Source organism: Cryptomeria japonica, chromosome 5 (assembly GCF_030272615.1).
Source record: "Cryptomeria japonica chromosome 5, Sugi_1.0, whole genome shotgun sequence".
Lineage (NCBI taxonomy): Eukaryota > Viridiplantae > Streptophyta > Pinopsida > Cupressales > Cupressaceae > Cryptomeria > Cryptomeria japonica.
The window spans coordinates 467824829-467846315 of record NC_081409.1 but is presented as its reverse complement, the minus strand read 5'-3'; positions in this window follow the sequence as shown (position 1 = coordinate 467846315).

The window sequence follows — 21487 nt, the reverse complement described above, 5'->3', positions numbered from 1 at the left end:
GCTTGACATAACTAGCTCCGTTTTTTATTTTTCAACTGTGTATAACACAAAGGTTAGTCAACCGTTTTGGAGCCGGATTAGCCACGTCCTAAGTTATTGTATATCCAAGACTCATGGATAGATAGCATGTGAGTGGTGGAATGCAAAGGTTTTGAAATGAAAGGCCACAATACAATTTTAGTGAATGCAATTTGAAGAGCTTTGACAAGAACAATGGTGGTAAAAAAGTAAAAAGTTTAAATAACCCGGATGAAGGTAAAAGGATGTAAAAAAATGCTTCGCAAGTTGATGAATCTATTTTGATTCCAAAGGATATATTTGCCATAAAATTTTGTGAGAGCAATATAGTATACTACATTGTTGAAGGAATGTGCATGAAATTGTTATAAAGGAAGAGGAAAGATTGAAAAGGAATGTTTCTTAGAGTTGAATAATGTCATGGAAGTGTTATAAAGGAAGAGGAAAGATTGAAAAGTATTGCATTTTTTCCTATGTCTTAGATAATGATGCATTACTTTATAGAAGATACTTTGAAAGTTGGGTGAATAATATTTGGGGTACAAAGATGGGTTTGTATGTGCCTTTGCATAATGCAATCGCATTTATTTGTGGTCTCCTAAAAAAAACTCACACAAAGACAAGTCACGAATAAGGGTTTTGGGAAAATAGGGAAATTGATTTTCAAATCAATTCCTTCATACTTTGATCTTGTCCTTTGCAAGATTTTGGTTTGGTCTATACATTAGATGGGTTGAAGTCAAGAATGCTCCTCTAGTGTTATGGGCTTTGTTACCCTTTTCTCTTTAGTGTTTGGTTGATGTCCTTTTGGTGGATAATACTAGAACAACTTTGTCCAATATGAATGCTAGAAACTTTCTAGTGGTTGATCTTAAAAATCCTATTGTTGATATCGTTTATTTTTTACTACAAAATAAATATGTTTAGTGTGTGTTTACAGGGCTAAATGCCTACTTTTTGTGTAAATATAATGGCCACCAAAAAAATAATTGCAATTGCTAGAAAACTAACTGGAGTTGTAGATGGTAAAGATTCCCAAGCCCTTAGAGATAACATTGACAAGGCCCAATCTCCCACTCCATTTTTGGGAGCCTTCTTGCTTTGAGGCTATCGGTAACTCCATTGGCAGTTTCCTGAAGGTTGACGATGCCACGACCTCCATGGGTCACTCTACCTTTGCTCGCCTATTGATTGATATTGACATATCTCTAGCCCTCCCCAGGGATGTGGTGCTTATGGTTGGGGATAAGCCTTGGGCTCAACCGCTGGATTATGAGGGCCTCCCCTTTCGTTGTTGACGATGCTTCTCAATGGGACACTTAGCTTTAGCCTGCTCTCTCTCCCGCCACAGAGGCACTGCTACTTGGTGGAAGGACGCTACTGAAGATCACTTGACAATCAATGCTTCTGACTCTGTCTCAGGTGAATCCTCTCGAGATGAGGTGCCCCTTACTGCTGATGATGCCTTTGCTGAGGTAACTATGGTTGTAGACTCTTCCGTCCCCTTGGCTCCTTCATCCGTTGCTCCCGATCCTCAGCTTCGCTCTTCTCCTGGCAATTCTGTTCTTCTTCAGCAGCAGTCTGCTATGTCTCTACAACATCAGGTTGTTGGTGTATTGTTTTAGCAGTCTGGTAGTGTATCTGCAGGGTCTCCCCTGCTTGATTTGTCTTTGAATATTCCTAATGATAGTGTTGCCTGAACGGTTGTTTGTCGTAGGCAGAAAGGAAAATCTACCCCTCTTCCCTAGCCCCCCCTTCATCAAGGTGTGGATTCTCCCCACTCTTGAGTTGGGTTGGTTTGTTGATGGTTTGATAGTGGGTTTGTTTGCCCTGTCTAACTTTGTTTGTTCGGGGTTTTCACCCTTGCTTGGTCCGTTTATTTCTGTTAGCCGTTTAGCTTTGTAAAGGGTCAGCACCCGTGTTATCACTGCTTTATTTATCAAAAACATTGACAAGGCCCAAGAGATTAAAACAAAAAAAGAATAAATAATATTAATGGCGTGGTTGTAATGGATGAAAGCCCATGTAAAGAAATTGATCTTTTGGTAAACAATGATAATAAAATTATTTGAATGAGCATTCTTTAATTAACATGAATTGTGATAATTGTGTCAATGGTGAAGTTCATGAAGGGGGTTATGGACCAAAATAATAGTTTATTGGGGAGGAGACTACAATCTTTTCTCAAGGCTCCTAGGAGAAGCAAATCATGTAGGAAATTGAATTTACTATGTATGTTGAATAGTGGCAAGTTATTTTTGTGGGGGGCTCAAAGAGGGAAATGCTTATGCTGACAGCTTGCAATTGACTTAGATAAATGTCCTATTTTAAAAACTTGTGTTTGAAGGGAAAAAAGTGGGGCAATATTCAATAATAGTATGGATGATTTCAAGAAAAGAATTTTTTGTTCAACCAACTTGTGGTATCCCTACACTTGTGAAGAAAGAGAGGAAACAAAGTGTCAAACTATTTTTGTAGGTTCTACAAAGGACCAAAGCCCTATTCCTTGCCGCTGTTAAACATAAATTGAAATTAAGGCCCCTAACATAAAGCATGTCCTCAGAACTCTACACAACTGTAGAAGGTACTTGGATTGCCTTTTGGTTTAGAAATTGAAATTTATTGGGTTAAATTTGAAATGTTGCATGAGATTTGCATGGAATGAGGTTAATTTTTCGATCGTAATCATGATAAAGCGTAGGGAGTGGTTACTATTTTGGTTGGCAATAATCTTTCCCCTCACATCAAATATTTTTGCTGTTCTTATAATAGACTTTAATGGGTGATTGTGGAAAATAATGAGATGAAATTTGGCATTGCATCCTTGTATGCCTATAATAATTTTAGGAAAGATGTGAATTTTAGACATGGATTTTCTCTAACTTGCCTAAAATTCCATGGATTATTAGGGAAAACATTTTTGCATAAAAATACAATGAATTGTTCTTTTGGTAAAAAATATGGTAGATGATCCTAGTTTTGAGTGAGAACATGAAAAATTCAAATCTACAAGGGTTTTGTTGCAATTTTGGGATTGGATGGACTCTTATCCCTTGCAGTGGCCTCCCCTTTACTAGACTTGGTTTAGACAATGTTTGCAAATGAAGCTCTATTGCAATGTCTAGGTCGTGATGTGGACCTACTTCCTATGTCTTACACATCAGGGCCTTCCAATAAGAAGACAACTAATCAAGATGTGAGAAGTTTTTCAATAGGTAAAGTTGTTTTTATCTTTCTATTTTGCTTAGCAAAATCGATGCCTCTACTTTGAAAAAGGAAAAGGTGATGCAATAATTGTGCTTGTTGTATCTTAGGACTTCATCTTTAGGGCATAACTAGAATTATTAAAAAAATGATCATCAACTCTTGCAAACAAAATAGAGAAGGAAAGAAAACAACAAGAAGACAAGGAAATATTTTTGGTTGTCACAAGACCATTTATGGACTTGGATGCTTTTGCATCAAACACTTTATGTAAGATCCATTAGTTGGAAACTTATGAACATTTTTGCAAGTTTGTAATGGGAATTGTATACTTAGCTTTGCAACATCTAGCCAAGAGGCTTCATTCGTAGCTTGATTCTTCCAACAAATTAGGTATTCCATATACTCCTTTCCCTTGGTTCTCTTAAACCATTTGGGAGTCAATCACATTGTCTACATTGTCAATATTTCTCTTGGGCAAGTGATGTATCCACCCTTGTGCATCCTGCAAACTTGAGTGTGAATTCCCCTTGGGAGAAATTTGATACATCAACACCATTGAAAATGGGAGTTATATCTCATAAGCATTAGATGAAAACTTTCTTAGCACCTTACAAGGGCCTATTATCTTTCACTTTAACTTTTTGTATGTTCCTAGTGGGAGCTGTAGACGTATAAAAATGACCATATTCCTAAATGAATATTTTATGTTCATTTCTCTATTTAATTAAATTGCCCACATTCCTCTATTTAATTAAGTAAATTATTCAATTTATTTAGTTAAATTCACTTAAGCCCTTTTTGCATCATTTAATTGAATAAATCATTTTATTTAATTAAAACCCTTCTCTCTACTTTTTAATTAAATTCACATTTAATTAAATAGTTTACCCCAATTAAATAAATCTAATTTATTTAAAATCCCCAACTTGCAACCAAATTGAAATAAAGCAATTTATATTAATTAATTCTATTTTCCCTCACCAACTTGCATTTTCCTACATCTCCCACTTGCATCCTAAACCCTATTCCTAAATTCTTCTAGAATCCATCTAATCCTAATCAATTAACCTGAACCCATCAATTATCCCCTTTCCCTAAATTTGAGGAGGTCACTTCTCAAATTTGGAGTAAAGTCTTCAAAATGCATTAAAGCCTTTATCCCCCCAAATTTGGAAGAACTCTTACAAATTTGTCCCCAAAGTCTTCAAACCATTAATGGTTAACTAACCCTTAGTGGCATGGTTAGAGACTTTCTGCCTAACTTAACCTCCATCTAACCCAAGGGTGTTATCAAGCATTTATTGCTTTGACCATGGTTATTCCTTTAACTCTTGCACACGAGTTTATCCTTTGGGTAAAAGCTTTACCCAATGGATAACCTTAACCTAACCTTAACCCTTACCCCCTAGGGTAACCATGAGGTCTTCTCAAGCATTTAATGCTTCTTACATCTCCTCTCAACCAGCCTTATGTTGACAATTGTCACCATTTCATTGGTGAGAATTGTAAACATGGATTGACAACTTTCAATCTTGGCCCTTGATTAACTCTTTCAATCCTGACCATCCATTGCCCTATTTTTGCTATAAATAGAGCTCTCCTTCCTCCATTTTGGGCATCCATGAATCTAAGAAATCTATTATCTAAAATCCATGCAAGCTTTAGTATCTCATTTTTTGCTCAATTTTAGCACATCTAGTCTCTCTTTTAAACATTTTAGACTACATCCTTTTATCATTAGCTTAAATCATATACCTAGTATATCATGTTAGGATAGTATTACTACTAATCTTGTCATCTTATAATCTAGTTTATTGCATTTGTAGGATCATGCATAGATAGGATGCATTCTCATGTTAAAATCAATCAAAAACATCCCTCGTTCTTGCATTTGTCATCCCTAAGCCACTTTGCTCAGTGATTTGAGAGCAAAGGCACTGGCTTGAGGGACCTTGTGAGATATAGAACCATGGAACCATCCTTGGGAAGTTGAGTCATTCTTCATGACTCCATAACTTGCACCAAGAAGTCCCGTGGGTGTGTGGACAAGCCTCTTGGAGCTTCATTTTTCACATTTTGAGTTTCATAGCCCCGCTTTTCCCGCATACAGGAACCTCTCTTTTCTCAAATGTGCCAAAACCAAGTCATCTACTAGAAATTCTCGTTTCATTCTACGCATATTATCATGTTCTTTGTATTTGATGACACTTTTCTCCTACTTCTTCACTTTCTTATGTAACTCATCAATGTATCCACCAAAATTTTCTACCATAACATTTGTCCTATTCAAATTTGCAATATCTCTCAACTCATTAGAACCCTTAGGACTATACCCATAAACTATTTGGAATGGGCTCCATCCCGTACTTTTGTTCACTAAATTATTGTAAGCAAATTTTGCTTGTGCCAAGATATGGTCCCATTGATGTGGTTTGTCTCCCACTAAACATCTTAACAAGTTTTCCAAATTCTTTTTCACAACTTCTATCTTCCCATCAATTTAGGGATGACAGGCTAAATTGAATCCCCATCTTCTTCCACAATGTATGCTAAAAATGACCAACAAACCTGATGTCCCTAACTGAGAGAATATTCTTAGGAAACACATGCAACTTAAATGCTTCCTTGACAGATAATTTGGTTACATGGTAAGCATCACTACTCATCTGGTATGGACATCCATAAAAGCATAGTGGAAGGAGAATTTTTGTCATAAATTATATATAAGGATAGAAGAATTTTGTCAAATGTTGTTGTTGTAACTATCTAGGTAGACATGTATGCAGAATGTGGAAGCATAGATGGCATGTGAATTGTTTGACATAATATGTAAAATACAATTGACAAGTGTAAAGCCAAATTCTATGACCTTTGCCAACATCCTCACCGCCTGTGACAAAATGAGAGCTTTGGAATAGAGTATGGACAACCATCAAAGCATATTGGAAAGATGATTTTTGTTAGATATTATAGTTGGAAATGCTTTGGTAGACATGCATGCAAAACATGGAAAGATAGAAAAGGCACATGAATTGTTTGATAAAATGCCTCAAAAGAGATGTCATCTCATGGAATTCCATGATTGTAGGATATGCTAAATGGGTTTTTTAAAAAAGGCCATTGAAACTCTCAAGAAAATGCAATTGGTGGTTGAAAAAACACATTTCATATATTTTTCTACTATCCTCCCTACTTTTGCTAAATAGGAGCTTTGGGCATCCATAAAAGCACAGTGAAAGTTTTTTCTAATATATAATACAGATAAAGGATAGAAGAACTTTGTCAAATTTTGCGGCTGTAACTACCTGTTGTGACCATTTCACACATCACCCCATTGCAAATGGGGACCCCCTCTTTTGCTCGTTTTTCGCTCGCTTTTCGCTTCGCTTTTAGGATTTTGTTAGTCAGTCAGTTGTCTGGATTTAGGGTTAACCCTTAGGGTTTTAATTAATGTCTTTTCAAGCCAGAATCCAGTCAGTTTTGAGAGCTTTTTGAGCTTCCTTTTCTAGGATGCAAACTTTGAATGCAATGATTTCGCCAAATTGGTCTATTTTCAATTGGAATTTTGAATGCAGAGCTTAAATTTGTCTAAGTGTTGATTATGAAATGTGAATTTTTGTCCAATTGACTAATTTTGACCAAATTTTGACTTTTTTGATTTTTGATCCCGGGCATTGAGAATGATTTGTTTTCGCCTCGTGAATTGATAAAATGTGTAAAATCATGATATTTTGGCCTGTAGGAGCAAAATCACTCCTGTCCCTCAGTGAAGGACGGGAGCTCGTTTTCAAATATCTTACTATTCCTGTAGAGTCAAGATGAATTTCGAATTGTAAGTGATGGCGAAAGGCGAGATCTTTCCATTGAATATAAATTGAAGATTTTCATGAACACAGAAATGCCTCCAGGGGTCAAGTTCGCTCCTGTCCCTCAGTGAAGGACCGGAGCTTCAAATCAAATTTTGCTTTGTCCTTGCAGGATTTTAACGTCTTAACGACTTGAAGATGTCTAAGGCAAGGTGTTTTATCAGATGAATATAATTTGAAGTGCAAATATGAAGGAAAATGACCCAGAATGCTAAAATCGCTCCTGTCCCTCAGGAAGGGACCAGGGCGAAGTACATTATAGCTCCCGTCCCTCTCCAAGGGACCAGAGCGATTTTCTTCATAGGACAAAATTCAGGCAAAGTTCAAGGCAAGTTTGTGTTTGATGGCAAGGAAGACGATGAAATGAACTCATTGAAGACAAATTGAAAATTTTGAAACGTCAGCAAGGGTCCCAAAATGCCTAGTTCGCTCCTGTCCCTCAGGAAGGGACCAGAGCGATTTTTGTTATGCATGATTTTCTTGTCCAGTTTCAATCGATCCCAAGGCATGGATGAATGGAAGGGCGCATTACAAACCCGTTGAATATAACTTTGAAGGTGATAAAGTGAAATGAAGACCACAAGAGCTAGAATCGCTCCTGTCCCTCTCCAAGGGACTAGGGCGATATGATGGTGATATTGCTTCTTATTCAAGTTTAAAACCGTTCCTCCAAGATCAAGACCTTCCAAGATGAGGAACAAGGAGGCAAGGACGTTTCAAGGCATTTCGATCAAGCACAAGGTTACAAAGGTCGCCACGTTGAAGGAATTTGCACTCTAAGACCCAGTTCGCTCCTGTCCCTCAGGAAGGGACCAGAGCGATATTTCCATAAAGGCATGAATTTCAAAAGACAAGCAAGTGTCAAGCTACCAAGAGAATCGAAAGGACGTCATTTCACGCATTGAAGATAATTGCAAGTTGAAGAAAATAAGAACAAGCTCACAATATTGAACTTCGCTCCTGTCCCTCAGGAAGGGACCAGAGCGATATTGGGTATATTGATCAATTTATGCAAAAATGACGTTAAGACAAGACTTCACACGGTTGTAAGGGGTCCAAGGTGTCTTTTGAAGGTGATATATCAAAGTTTGGAACGTCCAAATGTTGTCAAACAAGCTAAAAGGCTCATATCGCTCCTGTCCTTTGGACAAGGACCAAAGTGATTTCATCAAAAACACTCATACTCATTCAAAGTCAAGGCAAGGCGAGGATGGACAAGGTAAAAGACGCTATTTGGAAGGCAATAAACGATGAACAAAGGTTAGATGTTTACGAATTTGAGCCAGGACATGGAGATCGCTCCTGTCCCTCTCCAAGGGACTAGGGCGATGTTAGCCAAAACACATGATATCCTTTGAAAATCACGTTAAGATAAAGACGCACAAGGTTTTAAATGGCATTTGGAAGATGATACAAGGAAAAGTTCATATCAAGATGGAGAATTTCAAGCAAAAACCTTAGGATCGCTCCTGTCCCTCTCCAAGGGACAAGGGCGATGATACATCCAAAGCCACTTATGCGCACATGCAAGACGATCTAACTTGAAGGACCCGACAAAAATGATGATTTGAACGTGGAAATGAAGAAGTTGAACGTGGAAGTTACAAGAATCATGACAAAAATGGTGAATCGCTCCTGTCCCTCTCCAAGGGTCCAGGGCGATGAGGTACGTCTACTCCATTTTCAAAATTTGGCGCTCAAATGAACATTTTAAATTTACCTTAAATGCTAAGATCGATGAGTTTTGAAAATCCTATTAAATTAGCATTTAAAAAATTGCGTTTGGCATTTATTAATTATTTTGCCTTGTTTAAAAAATCGAAATTTATTAATTAAAAATCAAAGGCATTTAATAATTAATTAATTAAAAAAAAAAAAGAAAAAATCGAATGGAGCGCTTTGACATGGAGGTCGGCCTTTATTATCTAATTAAAATCGTTTGAAAATTGATTTATATCACCAAGTCGGCCTTAATGAATGGAAGAGGTGAGCGCTATAAAAGGAGAGTGAAAACTATCATTTTTACATCATTATTTTATCATTCAAGTGCGAGCTTTCATCCCAATCAAAGGTGGTGCGAAATTGTGTTTGAAGAAGTGCGAATATCATCCAAAGGTGGCGCTAATACTTCCAAGGTGGTGCGATATTTGAAGATCTATATTGAGCGAATTTGCCAAGATTTGAAGGTCACGTTAAAGGCGATATTTGAAGATCACGTCAAGGACAAAGGTGGCGAAATTGATTTCTTGAGGAGATCACGTTGAAGATCATTTATACCTCAATTTTGCCTAGGCGAATTTTGTCCTTTTGCATTCTAGAGTTAGCTCTCAACTGAGGTATGGCGATATTTGTTTTATTGATTTTGAATTTTGATCGTCATAGCCTTAAATTTTGAATTTTGAATTCCTAGCTCAATCGTTTTAGGAAATGATAACTCAAAGACTTATCATGAAGTTTCCTAAAATTTATCCTCTAATCTATGTTATTTATTGCAAAATCTAGCTTCTCATTATGAAATGTTGTGTAGGTATGGCGACCCCGAAGGTGGGAGCATCCACCAGTCGCTCAGCTCTCATGAAAGAAGATCAGAAGACCGAAGAAGTGGAGACCAAGATCGTGTCGAAGTGGAACAACATTGGAGATACCAACTTGGGGAACTTTAGCACGAAGAAGTTTCGAGAGGTCCCTTACATTGGCAAGCCATCACCTGTCACCCGGAGAATAATCGAGAGTGGTATCATTAAGGCGGCCGGCTTTCCTCCAGCTGTTCAGTGCCACGAGTTGATGATCGAGTGTGCTCGTCACTATGATCCACAGTCCAGGACAATCGTGTCCAAAGAGGGAAACACTTTGGCGTACCTTTCAGAGGAAGCTATAAGTGAAGCTTTCCATCTTCCAGAGCACAGGGACATGATATACAAGAGCATAGAGGGAGCCAGATCAATGTACGAAGATGATCCAGATGCTTGTCTAAGCATTATCAATAAGAACTGGCTACTCAAAAGCCGTCCCCGTCTGAGCAAGGTCCCGAACACACCGCACAGGATTGATTTCCAGGAGGAGTACAGAGATTTAATTACCATGCTCAACCGAGTTATAGGAGCCCCTCATGCCTTCTATTTTGAGAAGTGGATGTTTTACTTCATCCAGGTGATTGTTCAAGGGAAAGGTACGATACATTGGGCTAGGATGATTAGCCATTGCTTGGACGTACAGTTGAGGAGACTCAAGGCTACTAAGTCCTTCCAAATGAGTTCATATGTCATCTATGCCTTGATCAGGAGTGTTGAATACGCAGGACTACCTCACAGAGGAGTGATTGGAAGAGGACCCGGCGAGGTCAGAGCTTGTGATTCCTACGCCTACTTGCATCATCCGCCAGGGAGCAACTATAAGTTGGTTAACGATACTTTCACGATGAACATCACCAGGACGTTGCAAGGTGGAATTCACAACAGATTATTTCAGGATGCCCAGGAATTCATAAAGAGGTACGGTGCTTGGTTCATTCAGTTTCCCAAGTTCACTTATGTTAGAGTGCATGGATGTCCTTTACCTCCATACATGTTGCCGAGATATCCGACAGACAGAATTGTGTTACTTGAAGTAACAAGACAGTTGGCAACATATGTGAAGGCATTCAGACACAAACATCAGAATGGAGTTCCAGTACCTATCATTTTGGGTAATTCAGTTGAGGTATGTCCTAATGCTTTAGCTATGGATGACGCAGAGAAGGAGTTAGCCTTGTATTCTTTTTCATCTTTTGCTTTGAGAGAAAGCTTTGATCCACATGGACATTTAGAGGAGACAGTCGGCAGGAAGTTTAGGCATGAGTACCAGATTGAAGATTTTATGATGAATCTCTTAGATGATCTTGAAGTGAAACGGAAAATGCATTCTAGATTGCCTTTGGATTTCATCAGGAAATGCAGGATTTACAGAGTGGCCGACCAAGCTCAGGACAGTGACAGACATATCCAGTCTTCCTATGATCGAGAAAGCAAATCAATAAGGTTGGATTGGAATGAGTCCGAGGTCGTGGATTTAGATGCTTTGATGGCACCAGTCTTGTCTTGTACTCGCAGATGGGTAGACGTTCAGCATCAGAAGTTGAGAGAACAAGGCATAGCTATGTCTTTCACTTTGGAAGAAAAACCAGCCGAAGGTGGAGCTAGTGTGAGTGAAGGCAATCCTAATCCTAGGAATTCAGGTGAAGGTAACCTTCGATGTGCCAGTGAGGGCAATCTCCATTCAAGAGGTTCGAAGAGGAAAGAGAGACCTGGAAAGAGAGAGTCTTCCAATAAGAAACAAGAGGCTAACAGAGATCGATCATCCGGTACTTCTTCTAGACCTGAGAAGAGAACAATTCAAGTTGAAGAATCCATGGAGTCGATGGTATAGAACGATAGGCAGGAAGAAGGACAGACACAACATGGTTCACCAGATGGATCTCTCCAAGACTATGAGTTAGATGAAGACAAAGAAGACAATGAAATAACATCTCCTCCCAGACAAGAAGAAATAGTGCATAAAGAGATTCAAGTTCAAGAAACCAGATCGATTATCCCAGATTGGTTGAAGGAAAGATTAACCAAGGTGATCGTAGTAAAGGACGAGGACAATGCAATTGATTTAGAGAGCCTTGTTGGATGCTCACATGAAGTAACAGAAAAGAAGAAGGCTACCAAGATGTCCAAGATGATTCAAGATGAGACTGGATCCAGAAAACTGCAGATAGCTACACTGGCAGCAGACAAATATGAAGGTGAGATCCTAGCAGAGGAATATGATATACAGACTTTTGAGTTAGGACCATCCACAGCAGAGCAGACTTTAGATGATGCTACCGATTCATTTGAAGCATTGAAAGACAAGCTTAGAGAAGAAATGGAGAAGAATAGAAAGCTTGAGAGAGAGGTCGGTGCATGGAGGACATATTTCAGTCACATCAATGAACCTTTGGGACATCAGGATCCAGTTAGATCACCAGTGCAAGCATTGCCGCTTCAATCAATCAATGAAGCAGAAAGATTCAGGAACATGGTCCAACGTACAAGTAATTGGATGGATAGATCTCATACAGTGGCTATAGAGTTTGTAACAAGGATGATGAAGATTATTCATCAAGCTATCCAGGTTCTTGAGATGATCCACAATTTGATGATAACAGTAACTGCATTCGCCCATACCAAGGACGTTATCATTCCTGTCTTGAAAGTTATTAGACACACATCAAGGAGGGTCTTAGCACAAGAGAAGATCTTGGATGGAGAACCTCACAGTTTGTTTCATTGGTCAACCTTACTCCATATGAAGAATGTTTTCTTCGAAGACATCAGTACTAGATGTGGCCAAGTTGAGGAGGTGATCAATCCGATCCAGGACAGAGTATTTGAGGTACTTCGTACCATTCTTGGCAGAAGGATCGAGGTCGAGACAGATGTGGATATGCAGGAACTAAAGGATAGAATCAAGATCATCTTTTGCAAGGACGCAAATGTTACAGATGAGCAGTATGATCAGATGTTTTCCACCATGCTCCTGATTGAAAGAACGAAGGAACTTGAACCTTCATGGGACGCAGCTCTTCTAGATGCATTCGATCAGGTCATCCACTTAGAAGAGAGTATGAAGAATCTTCCCGAGATTCCAATCGCAGAAATCGAAGGAATCGTTTCAAAATTCATTGCATATGCTAAGAAAGAGAATTGGAAAGGGAATAAGATTCTAGATGAAAGGTTGTTATAGATGACATGACATCTTATTTCTCATTGGTTTATGTCTCCTAGGTTTTTGTGCCAAATTTAATATTTGGCTATACATTTAAATATTGTTCAGTAAAAAGGAGGCCATTTGTAACAAACCCTAATTAGGGTTTAGGTGTCATGATCTTGACCGTTGATCTACTTTCGATCTGGACCTTTCATTGTAACTGGGGATGCTATTTATACCCCCATTTTTCATTTCATTTGGTAATAGTTAATAGTGTAATAGTCAATAGTTGATGTAATAGAGAAGAGAGATTAGAGTTAGAAGCCATTTTATTTTGTAGCAAGATTGAGTTTGAAGAGAGAAATTCAAGCAATTGTTGTATATGATGACTTGGAAATCAATAAAATATTGAAGTTATGGTGTTTTGTTGCAACTTTCTTAAGTTATCTTCATGGTTGTTTAACTTACTTGAATCATGCTCAATCAAAGTAGCTTGTTAGTTTGAAGGACATTGTGTGAGACTTGATCTTTGGTAGGATTCGTAATCCAAACCACTAGCTTCTTGCTGATTGTAGGAACGCCTTGCGTGGTCGACTGGAAAATACTTTGAATCCCCTAATCTTCAATCATTATTGTGTCTTGGATATGTACCTTCGTGGTAGTGCCCATGACCTTTGATGCATTGAATATCATTTTATTACCTTAGAAGATCGCACTAATTTCAATTGAGTTGTTATCTTATGGCAAAATTGAAGTTGGTTGAATCTTGCCAAGTCTTGTCCATACTAAGTCATTCATAGGGTTAGATTAGATTAGACCTCTTTCAAACCCTACTCTTTTGTTATTTTTGAAAAGTTTCTTAAGTTTAGTAAAATCTTGAGCTTTCGGAATACGTAAGGCCCCTTGGAGGAAACAGCAAATCACATCATACTGCTGGAAGCTTGTCCACACGTAGAGACCCTACTAAAAGAACCTTGGAGTCTACCTAACTGATCCTTTACGCGAATCTTCAGCAGTTAGAGACTATTTTCTCAAGAGAGGATAAGATGCCTATTGGTATTTTATTCTGTGTATGATTGTGTATAAAATACACGTCAACACCACCCAAGTAGACATGTATGGAAAATGTGGAACCATAGACAATACATGTGTAATTGTCCATGTATGCAAAATGTATAAAGATATACAAGTCATGTGTAATTGCCCAGGTAGACATGGAGGCATAGACAATGCACATGAATTGTTTGACATTATTCCTTAGAGATGTAATCTCATGAAATGCCATTATGAAAAATGCAATTGACAAGTGTAAAGCTAAATTCCACAACCTTTACTAACAACCTTTCTTCTTGTGCCAAAATGGGAGCTTTGGAACAAAGCATGGATACCCACAAAGCATAAAGGAAATTGGATTTTTGTCAGATATTATAGTTGAAAATGATTTGGTAGACATGTATGCAAAATGTGGAAGAATAGATAAGGCACATGAACTATTTGATATAATTCCTCAAAGAGATGCCATCTCATAGAATTCCATGATTGCATGATCTACACAAAATGGATTTTATTAAAATAGCTTTTGGAAGTTTTAAACAAATGCAATTGGTATGCATAAAGCCACATTTCACATCCTTTGCCACTATCCACCCTGCCTATGCCAAAATGGGAGCTTTGGAACAAGGTATGAACATCTATAAGAGCATAGTGAAAGGAGATTTTTGTCATATATTATAGATAAAGGATATAATTTTGTCAAATGTTGTGGTTGTAACTATCCAAGTAGAAATGTTTGCAAATTTCAAAAGCATAGACAAGGCATGCAAATTGTTGTAGAGATGTCATTTCATGGAATACTATTATGGCAAGATGTCCAACATGTTTAAGAATAGGCACAACACATGAACTAACTAATAGAATTCCTTAAAGAAATGTGTTCTCATAGAATGCCATGATTGTAACATACATTTGGCCTCAAATTTTGATGGAGGTTTCCAACGAACAAGGCATTTTGTGATCAAATTTGTTTAAAAAAAAAAAAAAAATGTTAGATAACGTCGAAATGCCGACGACGTTTTTTGAATAAGCCCGTGTTAATCAGAATTCCGACGACCACAGACATTATTAAAAAAAAAGAAATGTGTAGGTTCATTTGAAAACCGCGCACGACAGATTGAATTAACAATTCCTTTGCCTTTGCCAATTCCTTTGTTTCTTTGCATCTCTGCAAATTGGGTTCCACGTGTCCTCCAAATTAACAACAACAGATTTATATAAACCATCTTGTTATCTTTTCCTGGTTTGGTTTAAAATTGGGTTGTCTAGCAGGTGATATCGAAGGATTGAGTAGCTAGTTTGGAGGGTATCGAACTATTGGAGATGGCGAAATTCCTATAGATTTTCGCATGCCTGTAAATTCCTGTGGACTTCCAGGTTGTGTGTTTGAATCATGTAAAATTGGTTGCAGACAAGTTCATTTCAGAGTGTGTGTCTCATAAATTTGAGCTTGTCATCCTACCAACATGTTCTCATTTATCTGTTTTTCTTTACTTTCCTAATGCTGCAGTTCCTAGTTATTGAAAATTCTTCCAATTATCGATTATGTTATATAAAGGATAAAAGTATTGTATAAAAATTAAAAAATAAGTAAACCCTATTTACTATACCAGAATTGGGACATAAGCAACAATGATTTCCACATATTTATCTAAGTGGTGTTACAAAATAGACTTCAACTTCCAAGTTTTGTCAAATCCACAAAAAAATCTTTTAAAATCAAATAAGGTGATAAGCATTTGAATCTTCCATAGTTCAATTTGGCACCAACTGTAGAGTGTGTTGGGATTCAATCTAACAGTTGGAAATTTTGCTTGAATGCCCCCTTGTGCATATAGCCTTATTTTGCCCATCATATATAACGGATTTGAGAAATATTTAAATGAATCTCCCTCAGTCAAATTTGTCTTGGTGTTGTTCCTCTTCGTTCTGCCTACTATTATCATATGTTGAAAGTTGTAAAAGCCCAAAAATTTTCTCTATCCAGGAAGGTTTTGGTCATTTTTCTCACTTTTTGTGGAGTTGCAAAGTTTTTGTTGACTACTGGACTTATTCTAATTGTCTAATATCCAGTTCCAACTGTCAATCCCACGTGGAAGCTCTGCTAAGTATATTGGGTTTTTCTTCTCTTCATCTTCTTTTATTTCCTCCTTTTGTGGGTTTTTAACGAATAGCTGGACTTTTGCCTCTTTGTCCCAATATTCCATTCTCTTCTGCATGATTGCATTGTCATGTACTCTAAAATTTTCTTGCATTCTCTAACTTTACTTGCTTCTGTTACCATTTCATCCATTTTGCATAGTTTCTGACTTTCGGGGTTCATCCTTCCCTTTCTCATCCCAACCCTTGGTCTTTCTTTGCTCCCAATTTTCGCAAGAATTTGCTCCTCTTCCATTTTCCCTTTTGTGGACTTTCAGAGTTAAACCAAACTTCTTCCCATCCTTGTCTATCTTGCGACCTCCCATCCTTATCTGCAGCCCCACAATCTTCAATAACTTCTACTTTGTAGACTTGTGGAGTTCTAATGGAATTCCTCCATTTCTCTTCCACTTCTAGACATCCATACTCTCTTGTTTCTTAAAGAAAATGGAGAACTAAATGGTACTAAGATTAAGAAGCTACATACTAATCATGAGTAATGAGAAATAAACAAGCTTGTCAAGCTTGGAATCAATGTGTAAGGCTAACTGAGCCATTTTGTCAAAAGTTGTCAAATAGTCCTATTCAGGCCCTGATTGTTCAAATAATGTAAATGTACCCATGGAAGGGTAATAAAGGTTTAATATGTTGTTTTGATTCCATTATAAGGTGTTTAAAGTATCTAAGTAATGTTTAGTGGTCATTCATGTTAAAAGGCAAAAGTTGTCAAGGTGTCACTAAAAAGTTGTAATGCAACAATGCATAAAATGTTGTCAAATTGTACATTTCGGACTTAGGGGTAGTTGGAACAATTATAGAACCATGAGAGGCTATAAAATCCATCATTTAGTCGGATTTAGTGTGTGTGACAAAGCTGGAGGAAATTCTTGTAAGGCTAGATCAAATAAAGCCTCTGACTGTCACTTAATTCTCCGGGGTTGTGACAGTTACAGGGTTGTATATCAATTTGAAAGTAAAACTTCCATGTAATTGTTTGCTGGATAAATAGGAAGGAAGTGTATTGCTATAAAGTATGTATTGGAAAATGTTTTTGATGAAGATTCAATGAGAAAACTGATTTTTTGTTCAATACTTTTAACTGTTGTTTTTGACAGTCATGATAATTTGCTGCTTTAGATGTTTTTCCTAATAAGATTTGGATTGAATCGGGCCCCTAATAACTTATTTGAGGTTGTAGAATGAAGAGCTATCTTTAATTCAAGACAGGTTTGAAAGTTAGCCATGGATTATAAAGAAAGTTCTAATGGTTTTTGTCAAAACTCTCATAAAACCCTTGTTGACAGGGTTGCAACAAAATAATTGATTATAACTTTTAATGTAACTGCTCAAGTTTCGTCATATTTTGAATTCTAATAGTCAATTCAATTCTCTTTCATATGAATTTGGTTTCATGTTGTTTGGTTGTATAAATTATAAGAAACCTTATGCCCTAGCAGGCTAAATATGGAATGAGCCTAAATGCCATTGACTCAAAACCACATTATGAATGATAAAACCTTAAAATTCTCAAATTAAAACCTTAATACATTATGAATGAATTGATTGACTTCTTCGTAAATTCATCATTCCTAAGTTGATTCTATTAGATGACAAAATAAAAAGGTTTCTCTCTTTTTAAAACTCAAATATTTTTCATCAACTTGCCAAAATCAGACTTTCTTTTTAGCCAAGAAAACTATCTAAATAAAATAGTCTTCATAATTGAAGAGAGTCTAAGTTTAAGTAACATTTCAACTTCTATATAACTAGTTCTAAGAAGACTTCCTTACTTGCGATATCCTTTTGCATAGTTTGTGAAGGTTATGTACCGAAGTTTCGATAGCTCGATTTTTTTGCGTGTGAAGAAAGACTATGTCAGAAAATATCAACGAAGAACAAAATAAGGAGACAATTGCTAGATTGTGGTCTAACTTGAAAAGAAAAGGTGATGGAAAAAGTTATTGTCCCAACAAAATTTGTAAGGGCTTAAAGACTAGAGGACTTCTAATCAAAACAACTAAGAAACATCGTAGGAAGCATGGTCACATTGAAGGGGGACATGATTATCATCCATTGGTAAGCTGTTCATTATATTGTTTTAACAATTTATATACATAAGAGATCACTTCATGATGAGATCATGATCATGATTTATTTATGTTAATCATTTTTATATAGGTCGAGCTCCCCAGGGCACATGATATATACCAACACAACCCGAAGAATATGTTTTTCGAAGTGGAGGAACATGGAGGTGTGAATATTGAAGTTGAAGATAATGATCCCATGGAAGATGACGATCATGCGCCATAAAACACAACTGAAGATGATGGTACAAATACATTGATCCATGACACATTTAGTACCGGCGCAACTGATCATGATGATCAAGATGACTTTGATTTTGTTCACGATTTACTTGTACTTGAGAAGGCATACAAGCCCCTTTATGAAGGCTCCCAATCAACTCTTCTCTCTGCTGTATTGTTGTTGGTGAAGTTCAAGGTTATGAATGGTTTATCCAACATAACAATCTCACGTACGTTAAGGTATGTCGTATATGTCATTATAGTTAATAAAGGGTGAATCATGTACCATTAATATTCTTTATATTAACAAATTAATATTCTGTAGATTGATAGGTGAGTTTTTGTTACCACCATCAAATATTCTACGTCGCTCATACCAAGAATTATCTTCCATTCTGAAAGATATTGGAATGGAGTATCAACCAATAGATGCTTGTCCCAATGATCATATTATGTATCATAAACAACATGAATTTGCAACAGAATGCCCTGAATGTCATATCGGTAGATATCGAACATATAAAATAACAAAAAAGGTGCCTCGCAAGGTTCTTCGTTATATCCTATTATTCCACGTATGCAACGATTATTTAGGTGCACTAGCTTGGCACAATTTATGGATTACCATGCACACAATAGAAGTCGAGATGACATTATTCGAATGCCTGCGGATGGTTCAACATTTACGGACATAGAGGAAAAGTGGCCACACTTTAAAGAAGAGCCTCGTAATCTCAAGCTTTCATTGGCAGCGAACGATGTCAATTCGTTTGGAGAGATGAGATCTGTTTACTCGGTGTGGCCAGTTTTTGTTATCAACAATAACATTCCTCCATGGATGTCAATAAAGAGGGAGCACATAATGTTGGTGATGATTGTTCCAAGTATTTTATGATTTAATAGTCATCTACATTTAATTATAAATATTGTAGTAAAATGGTCATAATAATTATGTAATGTTTTTGTTCATTCAACTAGGTAAGTACCAAGTTAAGGATATGAATTTTTTTAGAGCCTCTTATTGATGAGTTGCTGGAGTTATGAAATTGTGTCACTATGTATGATGTCTCTAGACCAATGGGACAAAGACGATTTCAATTCCATGCAATGCTTGTATGGACAATACATGATGCCCCATGGCTAACACATTTTTATGGTATGTTACAGTGTTCAAGTTGCGCATTATAATTATAATTATAAAAATTAACATATTTAATCTAATTATACATTATCTTGTAGGTCTTCAAAGAAAGTGAAAATTTGCATGTCCAGTTTGTGGTCCAAAGATGAAATCCCGTCATTCCAAAAGTTTAGGAAAGCAAGTGTTTGATGAGTATAGGCACTTCCTCCACAAAAATCATAAGTATCGAAATACTGAAAAACATCTTTTCAATCCGAAAGAAGAGACTACATCAAAGCCACAAAGAATGACACCTTGCCTATGGAAGTTGGAATATAATCGAACTAATCGTCAAGGTAATTCCATTCCATCTAATGGTTTATGTTTGGAATTTGTATTTTTCTATTGTGTTTTATTTCCTGATAATGCAATTGATGATCGTGAAGGTCGTCAAGGCAATAATGATCACCTTCCAAAGGGACTAACAAGTTATCCGAGACAATTTAGTAGGTTGCCCTACTACGAGTAGCTACAAATTGTGCATTTGTTTGATACTATGCATATTGGAAATAATATAACAAAGACATTATGGAAAATATTGGAGGGAAGGCATGACAAAGAAAAAATTGTCAAAATTTGTAGTGACATTCAGGAATCCAATCATGCAATGAAAAATGTCATTCAATCAAATAGCAATAGAGACCATATTAATATAAGTGCCCTTCCTTGGTTATTAACGAACCAACAAAGCAATGATATAAAAGAAGTCACATGATAAATTCAATTTCCCACAGGATTTGCTGCGAACATAAAAATCTCATATCAAAGAAAAGTGAATTTGGGCCAGGGATGAAAACACATGATTGACATACCTTCATTAAGGTAATTCATTTTCTTGTGTATTTACTAAATATTTGTATACTACACATGTACTTTTTATTGTATTATGTTAGAAAACAATGAAAAGATCATTTGATAATTGTTGCAGTACTTTCTACCTTTATCTCTCCCAGACAACTTTGACAATAATGTCAAGCAAGTCTTATACGATGGAAAATACATGAGGTAAGTAGTGATCTTTGTTCAATTTGTTGTATAGATAATATATTTGCGATTTGTTTTACTTGTTATGTAATATATTGTATATTATTTTGTAAAGTCTCGTTTATATATTTTCGCGTCTTGAATCTCTTCTAGGTGGTTGTCATCTAAAGAAATCCTTAAAGAAGATATAAAATATTGGAAGAGAAAAATTCCTCATTTAATGTGTGAAATGCAAAATTGTCTACCTTCAACTTTTTTCAATGCACAAGAACACTACCTCATACACCAAGTTGAGGAGATTGAATTGTGTGGACCTCTACACTAGGTCAATGTCGATGGTTGAGAGGCACTTGAAATTTTTGAAGGCTTTGGTTCGACAAAGAGCACATCTTGAGGGTTATATGGTATACCAGACTATGGTGTACATTGCTGAATATCTTCCTAAGTTTGCAGTAGAGATCCACGTAGATCGCATTTGGGATCCCAACCCCATTAACAAATTCGAAGGGGAGTACTTGATAGGGAAAGGTAGATTGAGGAAAGTGAGTGGTAATTATAAGATGTTATTGTAGTTAATTAATTCTTAATCTTCTAAATAAATCAGTTGTAAGTCATCTATTAATTATTTGTACAGTTGGTCGAGAGTGGGATGCGCTACATTTGTATATTGCAAACAATCTTGATTGGATGACGGTGTGGATTGAAGGATGTCAACATTCTGGTCGCACATTAACATGGGAAGGTGTGGCTTCATTTGTTAAAGAAGCTCATCATAATGGAGATTCTAATGTTACGCAAAGGGAAATTGATTTAGCACACGGTTTAAGAGATAAACATGTACGTATAATTTTATTAATCACCCGTATGTTTATCAACTCATGATGCAATAATTTTAACATGTTAGACATATTGCAGGCCAAACACCACAAGGCTATGTGCTGCAATGATCATAAATTTTGCATCAAAAAGTTGGATGACAGGAAGAAAACTTGTGATTTTGGGATAACTGCAATCTT